Below are 5560 nucleotides of genomic sequence, written 5' to 3' on the forward strand. Positions count from 1 at the left end.
AGGGACCCCGGGAGGTCACATCTAGTCCAACCCCCTGCTCCAAGCAGGACCAGCCCCAACTGCATCATCCCAGCCAGGGCTTTGTCTACCTGGGGCTTAAACACCTCCAAGGATGGAGACTCCCCCACCTCTCCGGGGAACCTGGTCCAGTGCTTCACTATCCTCCTCATAAGAAAGTTTTTCCTCATGCCTAACCTCAACTTCCCTTGCTGCAGCCTGAGCCTATTGCTCCTTGTCCTGTATCTGCCCCCACTGAGGACAGCCCAGCTCCGTCCTCTTTGCAGCCCCCCGGCAGGGAGGCGAAGGCTGCTATTCAGTTCTCCTCGGTCTTCTCTTCTCCAGACTCAGTCAGCCCAGGTCCCTCGGCCTCTCCTCACCAGTCCTGTCCCCCAGCCCACGACCGTTTTTGTTGCCCTCCACTGGACTCTCTCCAACGTATCCACATCCTTTCTGCAGTGGGGGCCACAGCTGGACACAGGACTCCAGATGTGGCCTCCCCAGCCCTGAATGGAGGGGAAGGATCACTGCCCTCCATCTGCTGGCACCGCTCCTACCGATGCAGCCCAGGATGCCGGTTGCCTGCTTGGCACGAGGGCACACTGCTGGCTCCTGTTCAGCTCCTTGCCCCCTGTCCCCCCAGGTCCTTTTCTGCAGAGCTGCTGCCCAGCCCGTCGCCCCCAGCCTGCCCCGGTGCAGGGGATTGCTCCCTCCTAAGATGAACTGCTCCTGCAAATGATCAGTTTTGAGTGTTTCAAAGACATGCTTTCAGATCAGAAGAACTGTTATTTTAGAAGGTGCCAATGCATGGCAGCACAGATTTTCATCATGATCTAGAACAGCCATCAACTGGGAGAAGCAGGATCTGCAGGGAAGTGGGCACCATCTTGGGAGAAACTTTGCCAAGGACGGAAAGGAATGGGAATGGAGAGAAGCTTTTTTTCTTAGACAGGATTCCTAGTCTAGTGAATAAGGCACAGGACAAGGAGTCAAAAGATCCGGGGTCTGTTCCACACCAGCACATTCATGCTGTTCCTGAGCCAGCGAAAAGATTGAGCCATATGGAAAGATTTCCATTGACCTCAGTGGGATCTGGACCAGGGTACGTGACCTGCTGAGCATATATTCAGTGCTGCACTTTGTTGATCCGTGCAGCGGGGATAGATACTTCCTTACCCCTCTTCCAGTAGCACACGGTACGTGCAAAATAGTTGCCTGATTAAGCAGGAATACTCCCCCGGATGGAGCAGAAAGCTCATCATAGTCAGAGGTTTGACAAACACACCCATGAGAAAGCTATAATGTGCAAGGCGGGTCCGGCCACGAGCAGATCTAGGTAAGGTACAGGCAAACGTCCCGATCCTCCTCTCTCCTTACATCAGCACAGCTCAGTTGACAGCAACAGAAAGTTCCTCCCATTTTACAAAAGTAGAAGCTGGAGATTATCCAGGCTCCAAATCTTCGTTTTGAAATTGTGGTTAAATATAATGGACCCAAGTACCCTCGTATCCTGGCGTAAGTCCACCGACTCTGGAAGAATTACTTCAGGGATTGAATTGACTTAACAAAGCACCACAGGATTGCTCGATGACCCCGGGGCAGTACAGCCTAGAGTATCTCATGGAAATAGATTTCTTCTAATCTTCCCAGTGTGACCAAATACAATTCTTTTCTCTTCACGACCCTTTATGCAAGAGAACAAGCTTTTACATAAAAAAGCTCTTGGGAAGGTTCTTCAGTTGCAGCAAGTTTGGGAAGGGAACCAGGAGAAAGCCCCATTTCCCTGCTCAATCATCGCAAAGGTTCCCCTGCAATATCTAAGCAATAATGTTCTCCTACCTCCAACCGGAGAGCACTTCCCACCAGACCCATTAGCAAGCCGAGGTCCTTCACAAGAACCGACATCAACCGAGGGCATCCCTGAGACATGGCAGCTTTCCCCCACCGGTAGAAAGACGTTTTTAAAACAAAACGCAGCAGTGGAGAGAGGAGGAAGAGATGTCACTACCATTTAGCCCTTTTCTTCCTCTCACTTGTGACGGCTCCTGCTGGAGCTGTAACCTCCTCCCAGCCAGAGCCGTCTGTCTGCTTGAATGCAATGAGATTACTTCCGTGCACCTGTTCTGCCGGCGGGCGGAGAGACCAGCTCGGGGCATTGGCAGATGATGGGACTCTGAGAAAGAAGTGCAACTCTCTTAGCCCCTCTGTAAAGAAATGCTGTAGAAAAGCCCAGTCCCTGACTCCCACTCAGGCAAGGAGACAGCAGCTAGGCTCCCCGCAGCCTTGTGTGATCCCTTACACCTTGCTCAACTCAAGCCCTACAAAATCCTGCCTTCCCGCATGAACTTAGAGACAAGGTTAAAACACCCTCAGTCCATGCAGGAGTACTCAGCACTCGCACAGGAGTGGAAAAACCAGGCCTGTGCTCTGGCAAGCTAAAGAGGAGCCCCATGCAGAAAGCAAATCAGGACTCACCATGGTAGCAAGCAATTTCCAGTGGCTTGGCCAGGATGGCTTTATGCGGGCCTCGTTATCCCTGGGGAGCGCTTTCCTGGTCCACGTGCACAACCATTCTGCTCACGTGCGACTCCTTTGCTCTCAGTAACCAACACATGCTCTGCAGTTTGTGTTCAACTTCCACACCGTTGGGCCAGAGGGCTCCAAAAAAGTACTTAAAAAGTGGCTTACAACCCAGGAGGAGTTTCTTTTTCTTTTCTTCTTTGTAAGATTAGTAAATGCCCACACAACATTAGAGGCGAGCCCTAACTACACAGTTCATCCCTGGAACTAAAAGCTTCCCTCAAGGCTCAGCTACATTTAAACCCAGTCTGATGTTTTGTTTCATGTTGTATTTTAGTGCAGGAGGATTGTAGGCCAAAGGGAACCCATCTGTCTACACCGGAAACCATCAGGGCTGAACGTCTAAAGTGAAATTAAGGTGGGCCTGATTTTCAGCTGAGGTCATGGGTGCTGAGCAAGCCGGGACCACTCTGTCCATTTTGCTTCTTAGGCCTGGCAAAACAGAGACACTGCTCACTTGGTAATTAAGACAGGCAAGAAACCCTGCATTCATGACTTTAATATTACAGGAACAGCAGCACCATTCAGTGGTGAAGTGTTTAATTACATGCCAAAGTGAGAAAAACCTTTTAAAAAAAATTGAAAATGTGATTGATAGTGAATGGTGACTAAGATTGACTCATCTGAAAGTGCATCAACTTTGACACCTGTCAGAGTCCTAACATTTCTGCATACATCAAAAAGATGAAGAAAAGCATTGGCTAGGAGATGGGAAGGGATGAGATGTTTCTCAAGCTTTCTGCTCATCTCAGCACCCTCTGACCTCAGGTGTGAAGGCAGAACACTGATTTAGTGTTGACAAGAGAGAGCAAACAAACTGATAAGACAAGGTCTTTTCCTTCATATTCAGCAGTATTTTTTAAAGGGCTGAACACTGGATCAAGATGCAGTAAAGACCTAAGCACAACACACGAGTGTGCACGTGTACAGATAAGTACTCATGCCTCTAGCTGCAGGCAATTGGAAGGAAAAGCTTCAAACTGGTAGTCACTACTGACACATGGGTGCAAGAAATCCAGGTGCAAGTTGCACCTGTGCAAGGAAGGCCACTTTTGAAAAGGTTTCCTATATTTCAAAGGTTGCTATATCAAGCCAGATTCAGTCTCCACAGCTAACAAGTGCAACTGTCACGGCGGGGTGGCACTGTGAGAACACGTTTGTGCATGCTCTGTGCAGCCTGCTTTGTTCTTCCCCCATCAGTCCAGCCTCGAGACTTCTCCATGCTCAAACCAGCTCATCTGCCTGTTTCATCAAGCAGCACATCATACCTTTGCAGCGCTGTACTAGCACAAATGGGGAAAACAGCTTCTAACATCTCTTTCAAGGGTGGAGGAAAAGAGAAATACTTTTGTTGGTTATCGGGAGGTTTTATTGAACACTTTCTCCATCCATGATGATCCCCCATCTGGTCCAGGTGAGGCATGGGAATCTGGGATCACCTGTTAGATGGTCTCTGTTGGGCTAATGCAAGATGGATCCCTGCAGCCCACACATTATAAGGTCCACCCTTACCACAGCCAATAAATGCAGGTAGATGACCATGTTTCCACTGTCAAAGCAATAAATACATCTGCAGCCATGAGAACTTTGTAAAACAATTCATACCATGTTTTGGATGGTGAGAAGCACAATCATCCTTCAAGAGTAATATTGCTGGAGAGTTCAGCACCAAACACGGGCTTATAGCTGATGCCCTGTGATCGCAGCCGTCAGCCCATGGAGCTCCTTGTAATGGAGCAAGGAAATACTCCGAGTATTGAAGAGGTCATTTTGCAAGAGTGTGAATGCATATTCTACAGGCCGCCCCAAGCACCTCTTCGACCATTTGTGCAAGAAGAGTGGGAAATATCCCCTTGTACCATAGACGCAAAGGGAAGAACACCAGCAGATCAGCATGCACGCAACATTAGAGCGTTACATGGCCAGATTCTACATGGAGAAAGACCTTGAATCACTGAAATGAGAATTTCTTTAAGAGGTAAAATGAAACGCAGTCATAGGATTACAAGTCCATCACCAAAAACAGCTTTCCTTTGTGACATACCTGGAGATCCTGGATAAAAGCAACTCTGTGATGCTGGCTGAGTGCCCAGGTAAAGGGTTTGGTCATGTGATAGCCAAAGGCAACCTAAGGGAAAGCAAATCAGATTTGGGTTAATCAAAACCAATGCTATATAAGCTCTTCTTTCACTTCATTAAGCAGAGATACTGGACTAGGGCTCCTCTATTGATCTGTAGTGGGTCAGCAGGCCCAGAGGTCATGAAAAAATTAGGGACTGGGTCTGTAGCATGACCCAGGTTGCAACTACCAGTGATCTACATCTTCATACAGGTAGTCTTCATGACATGGCTGCAAACCAGAGAAAGCCTGAAAACTTCCAGGGAGAAAGATTATCATCTGGTAGGACATTAGGAGATCAATGCTGACACCTTTTGCTAAATACCACTCACTTGTGAAATGGGAACAGACATGAGCAAGAGTAATCTTGCTGCAGCATCATCTCCAATCAGCCAGGTAAACAGCATCACAAAGAGGTCTCTCAGGCAGGACTCTCAGGCCAATTAGCTCAAGGTCAGGATAAATGTAGAGATGAGGCAATAGGGGTTTCATACAAACCAAAAGGCTAAGATCTGACTGCCAGGGTAGCAGTACACTAACAAGCTCTTAAAAAAGCTATTATCCAAGCAATGTATTTCCGAGATAGTCTGCCATCATAACCTCATTAAAGCAGGAAAACCTACAAGTGTACCTAATTTCCGGGGAGCCTTGTAAGTGGAATTTGTGTCTCCTAACAACACAGACCTCATACATTTTGCTAGAATTGTGTTAATCATTTTAATGGACATTACTTGCTTAGCCCACACGTTGTGTTCAATGCTGTATAGGCACTACCATTTCATAGATTTCATAGACATCAGGGCTGGAAGGGACCTCGGGAGATCATCGAGTCCAGCCCCCTGCCCAAAGGGCAGGAAGTCAGCT

Source organism: Crocodylus porosus, unplaced genomic scaffold, assembly GCF_001723895.1.
Source record: "Crocodylus porosus isolate Cpor-Errol unplaced genomic scaffold, CroPor_comp1, whole genome shotgun sequence".
Lineage (NCBI taxonomy): Eukaryota > Metazoa > Chordata > Crocodylia > Crocodylidae > Crocodylus > Crocodylus porosus.